Genomic DNA, 23,551 nt, shown 5'->3' with positions numbered 1-23,551 from the left:
CCAGTGTGGATGCTGCTGGGAAGCTTGTATCTGGGGCCTCTTACTGACTGCCAATCAAATTCTGCAAGTTCTAAACATTTTCCATTCTCTCAAAGACCACCCACTTCTTCCTGCTTCCATTTTTCCCTCCCCAGCATCACAAGACAGCTCTGTGAACTTGCTGACTTGTCTTTCTCACCACTTCAACATCTCCGGATCTTTTTCCACCTCTCCTCACCAACCTCAGCGATGACATGTTCAGAAAGCCTTGACTCAGCCCGCCTGCTCTCCACCGTGGAGAGGTATCCTCTGCTCCAAGACCAGCCCCTTCCTCTGTGTCCATGATGTCATGTTTAGAATCGACTCTGGTTCACCTCAAGAAGCAGAGAATATTTTTGTGATTTTTGAGCCTGGCCGTTGTGATTTTTGAGCACTCCCTCAATCCTGTCTGTCATCTTAAGTCTTTCCTACTCCACTGATTTTTTGTTTTTGCTTTTTGTTGAATTGCATATTCAAAGTTTCCCCTACCTTTTGAAACAAGACCCTGCCCAAACACCATTCCCTTTCTCTTCCTTCTCCTATGAAATGCTAGCCCATCTCCCTTTCTTTCCTCCCCAGTCTTCTAGAAAGTTTCATCTATACCTGCTGCTTCTGCTTCCATACCCACTCCCTCTGTCATTTCTTGTAACTTCCTCCCACTTCCTCATAACCAATCTTTCCCCATGCCCCTGAGCTGTGCATTCTTTCAGGGCTTACCAGGGACCCTCTATGGGTTTGCTATCACCGTACGAATTGGCGTCACATGCATCTCCCTACTGTTCTCTGGTCTGTCTCTACCCTCAGCTTTAAGGGGTGGAATTCACTCCTTTGTTCACTAAAAATCCTAATTCTACCCTGTCCAGCTTTTCTGCTGCGTGCCAGCTTGATGCATATGCAAATGAGCCTCTTTTAACCTTAAGGTGCTCGCCCTCAGACCCCAGCACTCGTGTCAATGTGTTGAAATAAAAGTATGTGCCGAGGATGCCTAGAATGCTGAATAGGCTGTGATTGTCAGCCTGGGTTTGAAGAAGTTTGGGGGATGACCCCCCCAGGGCAGCTGTTGAGCAAATGGCAGTATAGACAGCCATGGCACTAACAGAAGTGGGAAGGCAGGAGAAAAAGCTGTAGTGTGTGGATGGTGAGTTCAGGTTCAGCTGTACTGGGTGTGAGATGGCAGCTGGACATTCAGGAAGTCGAATCAGTCCGCCTGGTGCAAGATACAGACTAAAGAAGTAGGTTTGGATGTCACCTGCTGAGGGGATGGCTGACACCAGGAGAGCTGGTGAGATCATTGGGAGACAGGGCTACAGAAGAAGCAAAGAGAGCCAGGGGTGGGGCTTTGTGGGGAAGGCAGAAGACAAGCTAGTGATGCTCTGAAGGTGGTGGTGGTGGGGAGGTATCTCCTCTCTCTCCACATCCTCCTCCACGCCATCCTGAGAATGATGGATTGGAAGCACAGATTTGTTTTGACCATTTCCTTCCTTAGAAACCCTCAGTGGCTCCCATGTGGCCTAAAAGATAAAACAAACAGAAAAAAATATCTCCCTAGCACAAAGCGCTTCAAGGTCTAATCCCTGCTTAGCTTCTCTTGTCTATCACCCCTCCCTGGCAGGGGCCATCATCTAACCCAGTGGATCTGGACCTTAAACATGCATCAGAATCACATGGCAGGAATGGCTTGTTAACACAGGGACAACTCAGCCCTACCCCCGAAGTTTCTCAGTCAGTAGCTCTAGGGTGGAGCCTGAGAATATACATTTCTAACGATTTCCTAGAGATGCTAAGGCTGGTGACTGGACCATACTTTTAAGGACCATTGCTTTAATCCCTGTAGGTTCCCCTGGCCGAGACAGAGCTCTCTGCCTCTGTGTGGATAATATTCTGGGCCTATAATTCCACCTTCAGGGGCTTCCTAAGTGGCTCAGTGGTAAAGAATCTGCCTGCAATGCAGGAGACACGGATTCAATCCCTGGGTCGGGCAGATCCGCTGGAGGAGGAAATGGCAACCCACCCTAGTATTCTTGCCTGGAGAATCCCATGGGCAGAGGAGCCTGGCAAGCTACAGTCCATAGGGTCACAAAGAGTCAGACACAGCTTACCAACCAAACCACAGTTTCATCTTCTCTTCATTCCCCATTGCAATGTTCTAGAAAACTTCCTGGACAAATTCTCCTCAACAGCTGAACACCTTGATTCCCCCCTCCCTCCTACTGATAGTTATTCTGCATTTCTGACAAGCAGGGACTTTGCTAGATTTGATCTGCCCAGGCAAATCACAGAGCAATACCAACTCAGCGCAGAGCCCCTGGATGGAGCCAGTCTTGATATGCTGATGTGCTGCCTGCCCACAGGACCCTGGGTGGTCCCCACGGCTTGCAGGGGGTGAGGGAGGAAGAAGGGACTAGCAGCCCTAACTGTAAGGCTCCAGAGAATGAATGATTCAGGGTCTGATGGTTGACAGTAGTGGCACATTTGTCTTTTGTCTCCCTCTAGAACACAGATTTCTTAAATGCCAGAAGAAAATTCTCTTTGTATTCTGCACTGCCTACAACTGCCTTGTACATAAGAAGTGCTTATTCTTGAATGAATGAAATGAGAAAGAGCAGTGTGTCCAATTTGTTACTGGCTTCTATGTTTATTTCCACAAAAGAGGCCATGACAGATGACATCTGTGCCATATACATTTGTCACATTTATGTCACATTTATGTTAACATGCAGCTTTTGAAAGTACATTTTGTACTATCTCCATTATCTTCTGTTATCCTCCCGTTTTTATCTGATCAATTAGGAGGTAGCTTTTGACCAGCTGGCCATTAGGCAAAGAGACATATATTTACCTACTTGATAGAGCCTAGGCGACTGAGACTGTCCAAAATAGGGCATTTCTAAACAATGATTTTTTAAAAATAAGATATTAACTCCACATAGAACTTTATTTTCCAAAAATAAACATTTTTTCAAAGGACAGTTCAATGGATTTGGATTTGGGGGAACACTTTTATACCAAGCTTTTTCAGATCACAGCACAGTAACATAGCACCATTTTGCCATCTAGTGTTGCAGGTCAGTATTACCTGTGATGGAAGCACCATGTACTTTGCTTCAACCTTTATGAAAGCTTGCCAAAACATCTGAGTCTGTAGGAGGTAAATATATCTTAGAACCCCAAGTATCGATGTCTAAAAAGTCAGTCTTCTATCTCATCCTTCCCTTCTCAAAGTAAACCAAGTGAACAGCCAGGCTGAGCTAACTTCAGACCAGATGGCAGTTGTGTCCTTAGAAATCACCCACATGCGTCTGCTAGATTTCCTTCTTGATGGGACTTGATGGTGGAGAGGACAGCGCGGCAGCCATGGGAACTGAGCATGACTTTGGAAGGGAACCTCGGTTGATGAGGAAGACCGGAGTAAGAGTTTACACAGGTTGCTTCCAGGCAATGCTTTGTTGTTGTTGTTCAGTCGCTAAGTCGTGTCCAACACTTTGTGATGGCAAATCAAGTCCCTCTGTCTTCCACTATCTCCTGGAGTTTGCTCAGATTCATGTCCATTGAGTCAGCAGTGTTACCAGGGTTCAAATTCTTGTTCTGCCTTTGAACAAGTCATTTGTCCCTCCTCTGTCAATTGGGAACAATGATACTGGTTGTGGTTAGTACCAAATGAGTTCATACATGTAAAGAATACATGTTTCCCGCTGACTATATAATCTTGTTTGAATCTTTGGTCTCTTACTTGCTACTTTTGTGGATTTCAGCAAATTTCTCCACCTCTTTGAGCCTCAGTTTCCTTGTTTATGGGGAGGATACCTTTCGGTTCTATGCATCACGTACCTATCAATACTTGAATACCCAGAGCACATTATTTTTAAATCTCCCTTCCTCTACGGGTTTCCCAGCTGGTGCTAGTGGTAAAGAACCTGCTTGCCAATGCAGGAGACATAAGAGACGTGGGTTTGATCCCTGGGTCAGGAAGATCCCCTGGAGGAGGGCATGGCAACCCACTCCAGTATTCTTGCCTTGGAAATCCCATAGACAGAGGGGCCTGGTGCCCTATAGCCCATAGGGTTGCAAAGAGTCGAACACAGCTGAAGCAACTGAGCACACACTTCCTCTATATGATAAAATCTTTTACAGCAATAATTATGAAATAAAACAAATTATTATAATGGCCAACAAAGAAACACAGAGAGTGAAAATCTAGCTTTTGTTGAACTTTCCTTCTGATAGAAATAGCAAATTGAATAAAAATAAAAAATAAATTATTAAATGAATAAAGATACAAGTAAAATAAAAATAAATAGTGCCAAAAGGAAAAAGAAACAATTAATTGGATTCACGTTTTATTTATGTTAATGTATTTTTAAAAATTTTATTGGAATATAGTTGACCTACAACTATGTGTTAGTTTCAGGGGTACAGCAAAGTGATTCAGTTAGACATGCACATATATTCATTCTTTTTCAGATTCCTTTCTCATATAGGTTGTCATACGTTAATGTCTTTTTGAAGGTGGGGGAAACCACATGAAAAAGCATGTCCAATAGAGTAAGTCCCTCATGGTTCAGAGTCACTGCCCCTAGAATGACAGATTGAAGCAACTCAACTTCTGTTTCTTCATGTTCACAGTCACTGTGCTATCGTGTTTCTGAATCCCCCATTTGAATGAAGGAATCTGTAGTACCGCCAGGACTAGAGACACAAACTTCAGCCCAGGTAAGCCCACACAATTTCAAACCAACACAATCTTACTCTAGAATCAAATGTGTGTGTAGCTGATATCACTGTGTCCATCACCTACTATATAATTGGGGCTCTCTGCATCACCTCCCATGCAGAAAACAATGTTTCTTACAGGATAAGTAATGAAAATGTGCTCATCTGAAGCTTATATATTATTATTTAAAGTTCAACAGTAACTTCAGCAATTTTAGAACTTTAATAAAGTGTTTGGGATATGAGGGGAGGAATATTATGACTTACATTGTTTAGAATTACTTGGACATGTTGATAATAAAAGACGCCAACTTTTAGTAGGTTTTATTAATTTTTTTAAGTTCTCTACAAACAATGAATTCTCTTCTGGCCTGCATCTGGGGCTGACTGCTCCCACAGCCCTGCTCTTGTTACCTATTGCCTACAACCACTAAATGAGAAAAGCAGCCAGGACAATACATCCAATACTGAGTATTTAACACATCCAATATTCTCCTTCCACGAGTTATCTCCTTGTTCCCTTCCTCCTACCCACCCAAAGCCTGCTCTCCATCCTTCCATATATATGTGCATGAAAAAATGATTTAGAGCCTTTAGGTCAAGCGAACCAACCAACCCAGTGGTCTATACTGTTTGTTGATAAATAATCAACAGCTTAGGTCTTCATTTGGAAACATGGGCCTTCTATGGGTTTCCTCTTGAGACATGTCTCAACGTCAAAAGATAGAGTTGGTTCAAGTTACCTTGGCATTGGGGTGTGGAGGCAGCCTTTCAGGATGGGGCCCACGAGTCTGTCATTTGCCTCTTTGCTCTCAGATCTCCTCCCAGCCTTCGGTATCTCCACAGCACTCCACTTCCCTGGCTTCTGGGCAGGTCGGGGCAATAGGAGACCCAGGCGGGAGACTGCAGGGAGAAAGGAAGGAAGAAGCCCAGTGATCGCCTCCTCCCCTTTCCACCTGAGGCGGTGTCTCTGCAGTAGCTCTATCTCCTCCACAGAGATACATTTTCTAAAAAGTTATTGAAGCCTAAGCTCCAGGGCCTCTCCCTTGCACAGGCCTCTTCCAATGCCCTGTGTGTATAATTTTTTAACAGCTTTATTGAAATATCATTTATAAACCATGAAATTCACCCATTGTCAGTGTACAGTTCAATGATTTTTAGTAAATTTAGTGAGTTCCGCAAATGTCACCACAGTCCACCCCCAATTTCCCTTGTGACTTTTCAGTCAATTCTGGCTTCCAGGCCCTGGAAACCACTAATCTACTTTCTATCTCTCTGGATTTGCCTGTTCTGGACATTTTCATATAAATGGGGCCAAATAGTATGTGGTCTTTTGTGACTGATTTCCTTCGCTGAACAGCATGTTTTCGGGGTTCATCCATGGTGTAGTATGAATCAGTACTTCATTCCTTTTCATTGCCAAATAGTATTCTATTTTATGGCTCTTCCCCACTTTGTTTATTCTTTCACCAGTTACTGGACCTGACCGTGATTTTATATTTGTAATTTTTAATGCTTTAAATTTCAAGGGCTCCCCAGATTGCATAAGCTGTGGACCCCCAAACCAAAAGCTGCCTGTGCCTCTGTGGCTACAATCCTGTGATGGGCAGCCTCTAAGATCTTGCCTCCTGCCATTCATGCCCTTGGTGATCCCTTCTTCTTGAGTGTGGGCTATACCTAATGACCCCCTTCTTACAAACAGAATATGGCTAAAGTTTTGCCAATGCAGGAGAGGCAGGTTTGATCCCTGGGTTGGGAAGATCCCCTGGAGAATGAAATGGCAACCCACTCCAGTATTCTTGCCTGGGGAATCCCATGGACAGAGTAGCCTGGCAGGCTATAGTCCATGGGGTTGCAAAGAGTTGGAAACAACCTGGCAACTAAACAACAACAATCTCTGTGTTGCTTGATAGACCACTCTGGCTTCTTACTCTTCTGTGACCCACATAATCAGCTACTGGTGTTAACCCCTCTCTGTTTGAAATACCTAGAGTGGTTTCTAGCATTGCAGGGGGAAACATTTCATCTTCTGTGACACACGGGCTCACTTGAGCCTTCACAAGGCTGTTTAGAGAGAGAAAGAAATTAGTGTGGGACTGAGAGCCTTGTAAGTCCTAGAATCAGTCTTCATGAGTAAAATAGGTTAAGACAGAAAGCCACCTGCTGAGCTACCACATAGCGCAGTAACAGCTCTGAAAGGTGATGACAGAGTGACGGAGCAGCCCTTCTCACATTCCAGTCTGCAGTGAGCATTCTCGGCCGGGGAGAGAGGGTATGTGAGCCGGAGCATGTATTCCCCAGTGGCTGCAGCTATCCTGGGGATTCCCCTGCGCCGAGGCTCCCTGAGGCTCCAGTAGGGCGAGAGGAGGTCTCACAGCTGTGGACACAATCAATCATGATCCTAGGAAGCAGAGCCCACCTCCTCTGGGACTTAGATGGCTTCACTTGTGGGCTCCATACTGCTTACACGTGGCCCAGCTGCCCTGGGGATGGAGTTCAGCCTGCAACGTGTTGAAACCGTTTCTCCCGACTGCTGGAGGACTTGTGCCCTGGCAAAGGTGCTGTCTTCTTTATCCCTACTGGACCAAGAAGCGGCTCTTGGCCAGACCAACCGGGAAAACAGCAGAGAAGCCTTTGAGCTAACTTCCTCATCTCTCAGTCCCTAGCTTGGGCGAGTGCAGGGGCTCTTGGCTGGCAAACTGTTTTCCTGGGAGACCATTTTTGCTTCCAGCCCCTAGTGCTGTTATCACGTCTTCTGAATGGGGCTTGAGAGTATACTGAGCAACAGACACAGCCCTGGGCATCTTTTGGCCCTTCAGGGGCTCGATGTCCTGCACAACCAGCTGTCATTCTCCATACACCCTGCAGCCTGAGATTCTCTCCCCCCTGCCTCTTCCCCCTGTGTCCCATGTAGTTTCATGGACCAGCACCTTCACACCCACCCCCAGCTCTGACTGAGGAATTTGCAGGTTCTTTTGACACAGCGGGCTCAGCCACTCTTCCCACTCTGCAAAGGTGTGGAATTGCCCTGGAGTCATCATGTCCCTCTCAACGGGGCAGACACCCAGGTAACACAGGGACAGAGTGTTGGCAGTTGGCAAGTCTAATGTCAGAAACCCTCCACGGAGTTTGTTTCGGCATGCACAGAGAGAACAGAGAGAAAGAGTGGACAAAGAAGGAAATTAGGAATAAAATGGCTAGGAGGATTCTAAGATTGATTTCAATCGAGCTGCAACTGTCAGCTGTTAGGGGAATCTGAGCCAAGGCCTCAGCTAGAGCTGGGGAGAAGTTAGAGAACAATGGCTCATAAGAAAGACAGTTCCTGCCTCTACAGACCACTGCTGCTCTCTCTGGCTGGAATAGATTCCACTGAGCAATTCAGTATTGACTCTAATAATTTACATCTTCATTAAATATTAATTTGGTATCCTGTAATTGTTCATTACTTTTCAATCTGGGCTGGATTCAGTGAGACACTGTGCTGATTTCTTCAGGATGTCATCACCAAAGGCTGTTGGGCAGGGGGCTTAGATCCAATATGGGATACAAGCTCACAAGCAAGGAAGTCCCTCAGTGCCCACCAGTGGGCTTGATGGTTATTACTCGTGTGATGATGGGGAGGGGCGGACATTATACAGCCTCTCAGGGCTCTGCCAGTGAATTACAGATCACTCTGTCCTTTCCCGTGTTAGCACATCCATAAATTACAACACAGCATGTGCAGAGCTCATATGGAAAAATACCATTTAAAAAAGTATTTTCTAATGCCTTAATTGGGGGGGCACAAATCAATTAGTCATCATAAACACTTAATTAGTTGAGAAAGAAGAACCATCTCAATTTTGTGGGTGAAGAAGACTTGAGGACACTCAGTGGTGAATGTGGAAATGAGAGAGGGTTTGGAAAGGGCCCGTTCCCTTCAGTGGCAACTTCTGCACATTTTGTTCAGCATATTAAAGTAAAACTGGGTTTAGGTTCTAGTGAGATACTTGAAAAGGAGAGAGCTCCTTTAATATGTATTAGTAAAGCTTTTGGCTGTACATAAGTATATACCCAACTAAAATTGCTTCACCACTAGGATACTTCTTATTTAATCAGTTCAGCTCAATTCAGTCACTCAGTCGTGTCCGACTCTTTGCGACCCCATGGACTGCAGCACGCCAGGATTCCCTGTCCATCACCAACTCCTGGAGTTTACTCAAACTCATGTCCATTGATTTGGTGATACCATTCAACCATCTCATCCTCTGTTGTCCCCTTCTCCTTCCACCTTCAATCTTTCCCAGCATCAGGGTCAGTTCTTCACATCAGGTAGCCAAAGTATTGGAGTTTCAGTTTCAGCATCAGTCCTTCCAATGAATATTCATGACTTATTTCCTTTAGGATGGACTGGTTGGATCTTCTTGCAGTCCAAGGGACTCTCAAGAGTCTTCTGCAACACCACAGTTCAAAAGCATCAATTCTTCGGCACTCAGCTTTCTTTATAGTCCAACTCTCACATCCATACATGACTACTAGAAAAATTATAGCTTTGACTTATTTAATACACACAAAAAATCCAGAGGTGGGCGGGATCAGAGTCAGTTCAGTGGCTCTACAATGGCACCAAGAACTCAGACTCCCTTCATCTTTCTGCTCTGTCCCCCTCAGGGTACCTAGGCATGTCCCCTCATGGTTGCAAAGTGGCTGTCATGGTCCCAAGCATTGAGTGCAAACATAATATTGCCCAACTAAAGAAAAGAGATGTTTCTACTCATGAAGTATTTCTTATTAGGGAGGAAGTCTTCCCCAGAAGCCCCCTTCCTCAGTTATTATTGGCCAGAATTGAGTCACATGTCCCTGTCTTAGTTGCAAGGGAGGCTGGAAAGTGAGAAGCTGGCATTTTCAGTCTCTGGGATGAGAGGTTCTCTTCCATCAAGAAAGGAGGAGGAGATGGCCTTTGTGCTGATAATCAGTGTTATTCTACACTTAGATTCAACTTTTATTGAGGTCTTAGCCCAGGCTTCACACACTGCTAAGCACCTTACATTACTTACCTAGTTAGGCTGTAATCAAGTTAGAATGGTCAATAAATTACCTGTTGGGGTCTTAGAGGCCACTTGTTCATCTGTTTATCTCTGAACCCCTAAGCTGTTCACTGGTGAATGAGAATACTATCCAACCTATTCTAATAATCAAGTGAGCTAAAAATCAGTATTAAAAAGAAAGACTAAAAATTTCCATTAACCTGGATTCAAACAACCTAGATTGTTAAGACTTGGATTTTCTTTGTTTCTAACAGGGAGTTAAGCTAAAGAGACTGAACAAGCCACTCCTAACATTCAGAGTAAAAGTCAGAAGCTAAAAGGTCTTAATTCTAATTCTTTTAAATTGGGTCCGAACCAATGTTGGCCCCAGATCTAGACCCACTACAAGAAACAGCTCAGAGATAAAGATCCCAAGTACTCCCATGTTCCAAAATGTATTACTTTAGGACAATCCCATTGGCTGGGCTTATTTATTTGAGCCAGTGAGAATATACTGCCGTTTACCTACATTTTGCATTGGAGTTTCTGTCAACAAGTTATCAAGTCTCTCCAGATGTTTCACTTGCTATAACAAAGCTACTGCCACAAACAATAACACACAGATGTTCCCTTTGAAAAGCAGATTAAAAATGTTTTTGTTAATGTTTTCAAATTATCTAATGAATTGCAAAGAATATGGATGCAGAATTGGTTGCTGGAATATCTCCTTGAAACTGGATTTTTTAAAAATTAATTAACTATAACCTCTTTGGGTAAGATTAATCAAACTTCAACAAATAAAGGAGAAAAAACAAACTTCATGTATTTTGTCAAGTAGGATTCAAGTGGTTAGAGGGTGTGAAATTTGCTTTTCACAGAAGGATTTTATTTCTGTTTGTTTCATTTTCTTTTCTTATCCCTTATTTCTCTTACTGTACTTCACATGGAGTCTACTCCTGTGTTACTTTGAGTCTTTGTTTCTGAAATTTATTTTTTCTTTATCTGCTCATACGCCCCTAAGTCCTGAAAGCTGTTTTCAGACCCTCCTTTTGGTTAGCCAGAGCATTTCAGAGCTTTGTCATTTTTGATTTGCACTGCTTTTGTAACTGAGCAAGACCCTATGAGGGTCTTCCTGGGACAGACCTCTCCCCTATATCCTCTGCTTTAGCTCCTCTCTGAAGTACCCAGATAATACATTAGTTATTGTTGTGTTGTTTAGTCGCTAAGTCATGTCCAACTCTTTTTCGACCCCATGGACTATATCTTACCAGGCTCCTCTGTCCATGGAATTTTTCAGGCAAGAATACTGGAGTGGGCTGCCATTTCCTCCCCCAGGGGATCTTCCCAACCCAGGGATCGAATCCAACCCATGGCTCTGCGTTGACAGGGAGATTCTTTACCACTGAGTCACCTTGGCAGCCTGATTCATCTGTATCTGACGCTTATTCCCTGATTTTTCAGTTCCTAAAACTACCACCAAATGGAAGAAATTAACTACTTAATGATTGTGAGCATCTTGCCTTTAAAAATGTTTTCTAAAACCCTTCGGGAACTTGCAATCAAAAGGGAAAATGATGGGAAAATCCACACATTTTGAGGTGTGGGGAAGTAATTCTGGCTTATACCTGGTTTAACTTAAACTTTGCTGATCAAAGTAGCCTGTTTTATAGTCTTTTGAACATGCACTGTACATCTGCTTTTGGGTCTTGAGATGGGGAATGCATTTGAAAATCAAAATGGAGCAGCTGTGGTTCAGACATTCAAGGTAAAACTAGGTTGCTATTACGGACATGATTTCTGGCATGTTCCTATATTGTTGAGAACTCGAATTTTCTGAGTTGTGTCATACTTAGGACCCCACCAGCCATTCTCAAAGCAGCGTCTCATGGCAGATGGCAGCTGCAAGCTTACAATCTCAAGGTCTTCTCTTGTAACTCTTAAATTTTTAGACAATAAAATTGTTTCGGATCAGATGTTAGCAGAAAAAAGGAGACATGTGTAGTGACCATCAGCTCCTGTTATGTATATGTTAATACCACATCAGAAGTTAAAATCAGCTTAGACAAAAGTAGACAACTGGCTCCCCGGCTACAAGTCTCCCCCAAACTGCCAGGTCCAGCCTGGTTTTCAGACTTATTCTCTTGAAGTCTTCAGGAAATGACATCTATCTTGGTGTAAGGTCAGGTTACTCAAAATGGCTGCTGTCTTGCTCTCTGTACACCCCCTGCCCAACCAGTGCCTGCTTCACCTGTATTAGACCCACATGACTGACGTTCTTGCATACCTGTCCCAGACCCCAACTACTGACTGTTCTTATACTGGTTTTCCTGGTAACTGATGAGCCCAACTGAAGTCAATTACCCTAGAACTGGTCATTTACCCTTCTCCCTGGGAGCAGAAACTGTCACCATGCCCTGCGCACCATCTGCTTCACATGGTGGGGTGTTGCTCCAGGATCTTGCCTCAGAAGTGTGAGCTCCCCCACCCATTAACCCACTGATGTCTCTGGTGCTGTCTCCAGGCCCTTTCTTCAGTCTTAAAACTGGGCAAGTACAGGCTTTGTAAGCCTGTGGGATGCAGCCCAACACTTGTCTATTAAGTTTCAGTTGTCACTCTTCCAGCTACTTCTAATTGGGTTGGTTGGCTCCAAGAGGGTGGACTAAGGGACTAAGGGGAGAAGGCAATGGCACCCCACTCCAGTACTCTTGCCTGGAGAATCCCATGGACGGAGGAGCCTGGTAAGCTGCAGTCCATGGGGTCGCTAAGAGTCGGACACGACTGAGCGACTTCACTTTCACTTTTCACTTTCATGCACTGGAGAAGGAACTGGCAACCCACTCCAGTGTTCTTGCCTGGAGAATCCCAGGGACGGGGGAGCCTGGTGGGCTGCCGTCTATGGGGTCGCACTGAGTCGGACACGACTGAAGCGACTTAGCAGCAGCAGCAGCAGCAGCAGCAGCAAGGGACTGAGATTTTAGTTATACAAGATGTGGATCTAGGACCTGAAACTCGGAAATGTTTCCAATTCTGTCTCCATGTTACTGCACCAAACTTGGTCCACTCACCACCATGCAGTGAAGTCAATCTAATGATACCAGGTTGTGGTGAAGAAAAAAGTAAAGGTGCCAATATTAGGAGGACAAGCAGCTGGTCCTCTAAACTCCCAAATTCCCCAAAGTGTTTCAGCAAAACATTTTTAAAGGTCAGGTGAGGAGGGGTGTCCCATGGTATGTGATCAACTCATGCACAATTCTCTGATTGGTTGATGGTGATCTATCCTTAGGTTCCAGAAGGTCTGGGGGCTACTGCTCAGATCATCAAGCAGTTAATTTCTTCCATTTGGTGATGGTTTAAGCATCTGAAAAACTTAGGAAATATGTATCAGATACTATTATCTAGGTACCTCAGACAGGAACTAAAAACAGAGGATGTAGGGGAGGGGTCTGTTGGGGAAGGCCCCATAGGGTGCTGCTTGGTTACATCCGTTCCCCAAGTTGAGATAGGACTACACCCCATTTGAGCAGGGAGTAGCCAGAGGAGTTCTCTCCCCATCCCCTGAAAGATTTGGGGAAGGATGAAACAGGATTGGAGATTGAAACCGAGTTTCTCTGCCGAGTTTACGATGAACCTCTATCCAAAGTATTATTCCCTTTCTTTATATATATATTTATTTATTTATGTACTTGGCCACATCAGGACTTAGCTGCAGCACTTCAGCGAATCTTCACTGAATCATGCAGGATCTTTCGTTGTGGCGCACAGGCTTAGTTACCCCCGCGGCATTGAACCTGTGTCCCCTATATTGCAAGGCAGGCTCTTAATCACTGGGCCACCAGGGAATTCTCACATTACTCCCTTTCTTGTCCAACACCTGTTCTCCTCGAGATTGAGGGGTACAAAGTAAAGGGAGGAATTATAACTGAGCAGAACCCTACAGGCCCTTCCTAGGACAGACCCCCCCCCTCCAACACACACACACACACACATCCTCTTCTGTAGCTCCTCTCTGAAGTACCTGGGTAATAGTATCTGATGCATATTGTCTGAGTTTTTCAGATGCTAATACCATCACCAAGTGGAACTAATTGACTAGTTGACGATCCTGAGCCGCTGGCCCCCAGGCCTTCTGGCACCTAAGTGATCGCCATCAACCAATCAGAGAATTGTGCTCCAACTGATCACTACCCTGGACACCCCACTGTCACCTGACCTTTGAAAATGCTTAGCTGCAACCTTCTGGAAGTTGGAGTTTTGTTTTGTTTTGTTTTTTTTTAGCACAAACGACTCAGTCTCCTGCTCCAAACTCTGACGTTTTGGTTTGTTTGGTCTCACGGGGCGAGGGGCAAAAGAACTTCCATTGAATAACACTTTTCCATAGCTTTACTACTTTTTTTTAACCTCATTTTATATTATTACCTGAAAGGTTTTGTATCATAATTTTCTGCTGTGCCTTCATTATCTGTTGGCATGTTATTTGATTTTTCTTTTTTCCTTTGTTTCTTTTTTTAAAAGTATTATTATTCTTTTGGCTGCGCTGAGTCTTTGCTGCTGCACACGGGCTTTCTCTAGTTGTGGAGTCGGGTGGGGCTCCTCTCTAGTTGCTTGGGCGGGCTTCTCATTATGATGGATTTCTTTTGTTGTGGAGCATGGGCTCAAGGGCATGCTGGCTCAGTAGTTGAGTTGCAGGATCAGTCCCTGCAGCATGTGCAAAATTTCCCGGACCAGGGATCGAACCCCTGTCCCCTGCCTTGACAGACAGACTCTCATTCACTGGACCACCAGGGAAATTCGCCTCCTTTTCCTTATTATATCATTGTAAAAGGTTTGATCATAATCACTGGTCATGTTTAAAGTAGATGGGTTTTCCTGTGTGTTTAGGAGAGGGGTGCTAAATAGGGAAGAGGCAAACCAGAGCTGCTTTTCTAGCTTCCCTGCTCGAGGGCTCCCTTTCTACTTTGGCTCCAGAGCAGGGCTGGTTTCATGGATATGTGGCCTGTGTAGCCGCACAGGGTCCTGCTCCAGGTTTCATGTTCTCCCGTTACCATCTTGAAATTTTTAATCACTTGTGAACAACGAGCTCTGGCTTTTCACTTTGCACTGTGCTCTGCAAATTACATAACTGATCCTGCCAGGGATTGTTAAAAACCATGGTCTTTCTGTAGCCAGTTCAGAACCTCTCCTGGCCAGTGTGTGAAAACTTTCTGTCTCCCACCAGTGCTTCTAGCTTGCTCAATTCAGATTCCACTCCCAACAAGCTTCTTTTTCAGAGAGAGTCTCAGTTCTTCTGGATGGGAGATGTTATTATGTATTTTTGAAGTTCTTATAGGTTTAATTTACCTTAGTACTCTATGACAGCCTTTAGTGGGTTCTTGTAGTTCTTTCTGGACTTGCAAATAGAAACTATGAAGATGTTTCTCAGGTTGTTCTCAGATTTGCCTAGTGAACATTCCACTCAAAGTGGAGTACTTCTTTTGGAAGGATTTGTTGACAATTTCTGTGTCCTGGGTCTGCTAAGATGATCAGAACGCCACTTTATCCTCCCTCTATTAAACTCACACAGCTATTAAACCCATAGGGATCCTGCTGATGTCAGAGTTTGGACTCACTCCCCCATATTCTGGAATTCATGGGCATACCAGTCACTTGCTTTGCTTGAAGATGTTGCCTGTGGACTGTTTCTTTTGCTATCTTAGTTGCTATGAGGTGACTTGGAGAGATTAAAAAACTATATTGGCATCATGATCTTGCCCCCAACTAGAAGCTTTGACAAGAATGTTCAGGTTTGATGTATTTATTGCAGGATCATTAACCATTAGGTAAGTATTACACTAAATTTCCAAGGACTGCTTTCTCAAACTGTCTTTATCCAGGCATATATTATCTAAGAGGCTGAAGTAAACAATAGGAAAAGTAGTGTTATTGTAACTGGCAGGGCACATGTGCTCTCATTTATATACTGAACATTACAATTTTAAAATTTGGTTTAAAAAATAAAAACCTTCATTAAAGTTTCCATTTATGGGTCTTGTTAGCTGAGAACATAAATATGTCCATTACAGTCTCCAAATCTGGCAAAGTCGTAAACCCTGGGATAACTAAAGCAGATAAAAGCCACCCAATCAACACCTAGAAAAAGACACACCATTGTTTTAATTTTTTAATTGACATATAGTTGATTTATAATATCATGTAAGTTTCAGGTGTATAGCACAGCAAGTCAATACACACACACACACACACACACACACACACACACATACATATAAACATACACAGGCTTCCCTGGTGGCTCAGTCGGTAAAAAATCCGCCTGCAATTCTGCAATGTGGGAGACCTGGGTTCAGTCCCTAGGTCAGGAAGATCCCCTGGAGGAGGGCATGGCAACCCACTCCAGTATTCTTGCCTGGAGAATCCCCATGGACAGAGGAGCCTGGCGGGCTACAGTCCATGGCATCACAAAGAGTCAGACATGACTGAGCGACTAAGCACAGCACATATATACATATACACACACTTTCAGATTCTTATCCCTTATAGGTTATTATATAATATTGAGGATAATTTCCAGTGCTATACAGTAGGACCTTGTTAGTTATCATAGTAGTATCTGTTAATCCCAGCCTACTAACTTATATCTCTCTCCACCCTCCTTTCCCCTTTGGTAACCACAAGTTTGATTGCTGTATCTGTGAGTCACTTTGTGTTTTGGAAATAAATTCATTTGTGTTTTTTCTTTTAGATTCCACATATAAGCAATATCATATGATGTTTGTCTTTCTCTGGCTATCTTCACTTAGTGATAATCTCTAGGTCCATCCATATAGCTGCAAATGGCATTATTTCATTCTTTTTTATTGCTGAGTAGTATTCCAGTGTGTGTGTGTACCATATCATATTTATCCATTCATTCTTCGATGGGCATTTTGGTTGTTTCCATATCTCGGCTATTGTAAACAGTGCTGTAATGAACATGGGGTACATGTATCTTTCCAAATTATGGTTTTCTCCAGAAATGTGCCCAGGAGGACACAACATTGTTTTTTAAAAATTATATCAGAAACAAAATGAGGCAGTAATATATAATTTTCACTTAGTATATACAATGATATTTTGGCAGAGTAGGACTGTAAAATAGGTACTTGACAAAGTATTTAAAATCAGAATACATGATATCCCAACAAAGTCCTTCTTCAACCAAAATTCAACTGCCATTTAATCATTCACTGATAAATGTGAAATGTACCATGTGCCAGAGATGCTTAGATAAGAAGACAGAGACTCTGCTTATTAGAAACCAGGCAGGTAGTCTGGTAAGTGCTCAGAAAATGTGATGGATGCTTAGTTCAGTTCAGTCATTCAGTCATGTCCGACTCTTTGCCACCCCAGGAACTGCAGCATGCCAGGCTTCCCTGTCCATTACCAACTCTCAGAGCCTACTCAAAGTCATGTCCATCATATCAGTGATCCCACCCAACCATGTTATCCACTGTTGTCCCCTTCTCCTCCCACCTTCAATCTTTCCCAGCATCAGGGTCTTTTCCAATGAGTTGGTTCTTGGCATCAGGTGGCCAAAGTATTAGAGTTTCAGCTTCAGCATCAGTCCTTCCAATGAATATTCAGGGCAGATTTCCTTTGGGATGGACTGGTTGGATCTTCTTGCAGTTCAAGGGACTTTCAAGAGTCTTCTCCAATACCACAGTTCAAAAACATCAATTCTTTGGCACTCAACTTTCTTTGTAGTCCAACTCTCACATCCACACATGACTGCTGGAAAAACCATAGCTTTGACTAGATGGACCTTTGCTGGTAAAGGAATGTCTCTGCTTTTTAATATGCTGTCTAGGTTGGTCATAGCTTTTCTTCCAAGGAGCAAGTGTCTTTTAATTTCATGGCTACAGTCACCATCTGCAGTGATTTTGGAGCCCCCAAAAATAAAGTCTCTCACTGTTTCCATCGTTTCCCCATCTATTTGCCATAAAGTGATGGGACCGGATCTTAGTTTTCTGAATGTTGAGCTTTAAGCCAACTGTTTCACTCTCTTCTTTCAGTTTCATCAAATGGCTCTTTAGTTCTTTGCTTTCTGCCATAAGGGTGGTGGCATCTGCATATCTGAGGTTATTGATATTTCTCCTGGCAATCTTGATTCCAGCTTGTGCTTCATCCAACCCAACATTTTGCATGATGTACTCTGCATGTAAGTTAAATAAGCAGGGTGACAATATACAGCCTTGATGTACTCCTTTCCCAATTTGGAATCAGTCTGTTGCTCAATCAGGGACCAAAAGAAGAAAAGCTGTATTAGTTTGGGAGGTCAGAGAGGGCTCAGGTCCACACTCTGACTTTGGTTTCTCCTATTTTCTAAACTCAAGCTGCCCTCCAAAGCTGAATTAAATCATACTCTTCATCAAGTCTTAGTGATTCTACTTACTAGTTAAGCCTTACCTCCTCAATACCATTTTATAGCAACATTGCGCTTTCTTTGAATTCTGAAGTCCACACACACAACACACAGTTTCATTTATCTTTATATGGTTGTAGAACCAGTCTACAGTTGTTTTGAGTGTTTACTTGTATATTGCTTTTCTCCAGCTGAACTATAAGCATTTCCACAAGAAAAGACAGTTGAAGATGTAACTTCTATCTTCTCTAACATAGAATGTGATACTGGGCACACAATGGACATCTAATAAGTACTTGTTAAAAAGGGAAGAAATAAGTGAGTAAATGAAGTGAGAGAGCTCAATTGCTGCAAACTAAAAAGTAAGGTTAGTTTATGTTCAATTAAGTTTGGTTTGCTACCTGAAATTTGATTAAATTGTTCGCACATATTTCCAAACGTGGGAGAGTGGAACTACTTCTGAGATTTAAATGATACAATCATATTGGCCCATATTGGTTTTCTTCTGCAAGGTAAATAAGGATTTTGGTACTGATGCAAAATGTATCAAGTGAGTTAAATTCCTACCTCAGAATATACAGCTTGTAGAGCATATAGCAAAATCATGAAGTAGGAAGAATATAAGCCTTGGAAGAAGGGGCACCTAGAATCAAATGCTGAGATGTCATTCACCAACTAGTGGTCTTGGAGAAGTTAATGAGCATCACTCAATCTGCCTCATGTCTTTATATGTATTTTGTGTACAATTACAGGTTTGCATTCTTTTTATGGTCTCAACTCAGCTCAATATAATAGGTTTACAAGTCTCAACATTGTGTATCAATTGATACTATTATACAAGTTTTGCGTTGATGTTCTAAAATTGTGTTAGGGCCCCCGAAGTTTCTATAGTTATGGGACAGATCTAGAGAATGTCTTCAGCTTCCTGTAACATAGACGAGGTCTTTCCTCCCAAGCCCCCATCACGTACCATTAGAATATTGTTTGATAATTGTAACATCTGAAACTTTTTTAAAAACATGGTCCTAATTTTTAAACTTGTCATACATGCAAAGCAGTAATTATAGGCTTCAGAACGGTAGAATTTTGTCCTGAGTTTGATGTAAAAATGAGCAGAAGCGTCTTCCTACCATATCAATACAGCAACTCATCCTATGATAAAGAAAGAGGTCAGATTCAATTCATTATTTGTTTGCCATCATTCTGCTAACACGGGTTCTCTTAGGCCATCAAGTTAACAGTTCTAATATCAAGAGAGTATTTAATAAAGAAATCAGTTTCTCTTTTCCAGCTATTTTCTTCTTAGACTACAAAACTAATGAGGCTGTTTAAATATGTTGACAAGAAAGAAAAAATATTTTTAAGAACTCTAATTTTTGTCTTCTATCCTCCATTTCATCCTGCTACCAAAACTTTTGGTTGAGGTCAAACTGAGAGCTCACAAATTTCATTCATAGATATGTAGAATAAATGTTTCCAACACCACCCTTCTGATGAACAGCTGAAAAACACAATGAAAATAGCAACACATGGATGGTGAATCATACGAGACAGTATCTCGAGCAAACAGGAAAAAATAACCTTTCTTTTTAGAAAGCTTTCCATCTGTTCTCCAAAGATATGTGCATTTGGTGTATATACACATGCATGTGTGAACAAACACTAAATAAGTCAAATGGTAGATGATGTAAGATAGTGTAATGATTGCTATATCAATTTTTGCCTCGTAGTGAGATACTATTTGACATTTTAAATTATTATATTTCTTTTTTGGTTACACTGGGTCTTCCTTGCTGCTTGCGGTCTTTCTCTAGTTGTGGTGAATGGGGGCTACCCTTCATTGCGGTGGCTTATCTTGTTGTGAAACATGGGCTCTAGGGTGCTCAGGCTTCAGGAGTTCTGTCACGTGGGCTCAGTAGTTGTGGCACATGGACTTATTTGCTCTGCAGCATGTGGAATCTTCCTAGACCAGGGATCAAACCCCCTGTCTCCTGCACTGGCAGGCGGATTCTCAACCACTGGACCACCATGGAAAGTCCTATTTGACATTTCTGAGACTTTTAAAAAATACTTTAGAGAGTTTTTTTATAGTTAAGTATATAGTCAATTTTTGTAAGCAGTCTCCAGTGTTTGAGAAAAGTATGTATTCACAAGCTGTTGGGTCTGGTTCTACATAATCCATTAGCTCAAGCTTGTCAATTGTGTTGTTTGACTCTTCCATACACTTAAGTTTTCCTCTTCTTAATCTATAGCTCTCTGAATGAGGTGTGTTAAAATTCTCCACTAATTGAATAGTTTTATAATTTTTTAAATTTAAAAAATAGTTTTAAAATTCTCTATGCAGTATTGGCTTTTTCTTCTTTTTGCTTTATATATTTAGAAGATCTGCTAGATGTGTTCCAATTCATGACTGTTATAGATATGTACATATATTTCCTTTTTAATACTATGTAACAAGTTACTTTATCCCAAATAATGCCTTTTTGACTTGAGGATTATTTCATTTGACATACATATTGTGGATATCTCATTTCTTTCTGTTCCTGGGTTGGCCTATTTTCTTCATCTCTTTTGTCATCATACTTAAAGAATTTTTATTAAAAAAAATTTAAGGTGATGCACACCCTGGACACCATGAGCTTGGCTGAGAACCAGGACCCCACGTGGAGGAGATGCAGGATGTTGACAAGTGCAGTGTGTCCACAACCAGCATCTATTTCTGCATGATCAGACAATTACTCAGCAAAGGTCCTGTTTCAATGACCAAGAACCCCTTGACTCTGCCTCGTCAGGAGGAACTGGTGGGTGGGGGCTCTGATATATCTCAGTAAGGTCTTCTGCTTGGTCCCTGGAAGATTGTCCATCTGCAGCTCTGCATGGAAATACAAAGTGACAGTTGCTGAAGTCCTGAGTGACTGTCCCTGCCTGAGTACTTAGATGCATCATTACTAGTAGGTATTCTTGCATGTGCGTGTGAAGTCACTTCTGTCATGTCCAACTCTATGTGATCCTATGGACTGTAGCTCTCCAAGTTCCTCTGTTCATGGGATTTTCCAAGCAAGAATGCTGGAGTGGGTTGTCATTTCCTTCTCCAGGAGATCTTCTCCACCCAAGAAACAAGGATCTAACCTGCATCTCTTAAGTCTTGTGCTTTAGTGGGCAGGTTCTTTACCACTAGCGCCACCTGGGAAGCCCCAGTAAGCATTCTTCGAAAAGCCAAGTGTAAAAATGTTGGCCAGTCCTTGCAGGAGAAGTTGGACAAAATGAGTTGAATCTTTCAGCCAAGGGACAGAAAACTACTCATATCACCCCTCACATCACCCTCCTGACATCTTTAGTAGAAGGTGAGGCTGTTCGTTTGGCCTAGGACTTTGCCTGTGTCTGCAAAGCAGAATTTCCTAGTAAATCCGTGGCTGTAGTATTTAACCAGACCTCATCTCGGAGGACAGCATGTGATGGCAGCTAGGAAGGGTATGCTGCTGGCTACACATCACGTGTGTAAAGGATTCACAGACCTTCTCAATCAAGACTGAACTCCCAGTGGGAACAACCAGCCCACCCCATTCCTAGAGACCAACATCCAGAACTGCTTGTCTCATTTCAGCTTGATTACCCATGGATTTGGCAACCAGGCCATCTGTGCTGCTGTGCCTACCCTGCAGAACTACATAAAAGAAGCCCTGAGAACCCTCTTACACTGTTGGTGGGAATGCAAACTAGTACAGCCACTATGGAAAACAGTGTGGAGATTTCTTAAAAAACTGGAAATAGAACTGCCATATGACCCAGCAATACCACTTCTGGGCATACACACTGAAGAATCCAAATCTGAAAGAGACACGTGCACCCCAATGTTCATCGCAGCACTGTTTATAATAGCCAGGACATGGAAGCAACCCAGATGCCCATCAGCAGATGAATGGATAAGGAAGCTGTGGTACATATACACCATGGAATATTACTCAGCCGTTAAAAAGAATTCATTTGAATCAGTTCTAATGAGATGGATGAAACTGGAGCCCATTATACAGAGTGAAGTAAGCCAGAAAGATAAAGAACATTACAGTATACTAACACATATATACGGAATTTAGATAGATGGTGGCGATAACCCTATATGCAAAACAGAAAAAGAGACACAGAAGTACAGAACAGACTTTTGAACTCTGTGGGAGAAGGGGAGGGTGGGATGTTTTGAAAGAACAGCATGTATATTATCTATGGTGAAACGGACCACCAGCCCAGGTGGGATACATGAGTCAGGTGCTCAGGCCTGGTGCACTGGGAGGACCCTAAGGAGTCGGGTGGGGAGGGAGGTGGGAGGGGGGATCGGGATGGGGAATACGTGTAACTATATGGCTGATTCACGTCAATGTATGTCAAAACCCACTGAAATGTTGTAAAGTGATTGGCCTCCAACTAATAAAATAATTAAAAAAAAAAAAAAAAAAAAAAAAAAAAAGAAGCCCTGAGAGTCAGACACCATCCTGGAGACCACAGTCCAGCCAATTCTAGCACAACCCTAGAGAAGATGGGGAAGCACAAGAAGTAACATGGTGGTGAACCAAGGGTCAAACAGTCTAGAAGGAAAAGGACTCCCAAGCCATCTCCACCAGGGCAGACTGGCACCTCGCTTGTCTGGGGGACAGAGTTGTTATCCACCTTCCTATGAAAAAAGCCTCAGTTGATTTCCAGGTCTTCACATGCCCACCTGAATTCCTTAGTAATTAAGGAGTGCTGGCGTGTCTCCATAACTCTGGACGAGATGTCAGAAGGTGATAAGTGCTGCTTCTTTACCCATTAAGCTTATGTTTTATTTTTTGTGGAACTCCATTCTTCCTTTCTCTGAAAGTGGTGGTACAAGTTTTAGAACCTTTTAAATAAATTCCCCGGGCTAGCAAAAACCCACACACACTTGGCTGTTGAAATATCAAATTGATATGATTCAGATCAACAATAACTTTCAGTGTTAAGGTAAAAGTATATAGCTTCTTCAGTCTCATCTTACATACCATAGAAGGCATAACAAGTGGTTAATAGGTGGTATTTGATGCACTTTAAACCCCTTGTTCAAAAGGGCCCTTTGGGTTTTATGAAACTTGTAGAAACAAAGCCTGCTGATGATTTTATGTTTTCCTTCACACAAAAAAAAAAACTTTGAAAGTTAACTCTTTAAATAGGAGACTCTTTGAAATGACATGTTTTTTTTAAGGTACAGAAGTTTTATTCTGCATATTTATTTCACAGCTTGGTGTTTCGAAGAAACTTGAAAAGGGAGGCATGAAGCATTGTTTTTTGCTGTCTGTCATGCCCAAGTCCCAGAGGAGGCTCTGTGTTTTAAGAAACGGCATTGAATGTACAGATTTTATTTATGTATAATTTAATGGGGTCTGTAAATACGGGTGTACTTCTCATGATG

At 42.7% G+C, this 23,551-nt stretch overlaps 1 pseudogene; it reads left to right on the top strand.

Moving 5' to 3' along the window:
• The first annotated feature begins 228 nt into the window (after nt 1–228).
• LOC136154432 (transcription factor AP-2 gamma pseudogene) lies at nt 229–22,684 on the top strand (annotated as a pseudogene).
• The last annotated feature ends 867 nt before the right edge of the window (nt 22,685–23,551 follow it).

Source organism: Muntiacus reevesi, chromosome X (genome assembly GCF_963930625.1).
Source record: "Muntiacus reevesi chromosome X, mMunRee1.1, whole genome shotgun sequence".
In the NCBI taxonomy this organism is placed as follows: Eukaryota; Metazoa; Chordata; class Mammalia; order Artiodactyla; family Cervidae; genus Muntiacus; species Muntiacus reevesi.
Note: the sequence above shows the minus strand (reverse complement) of the source record. Positions and strands in the feature narration are given on the sequence as shown.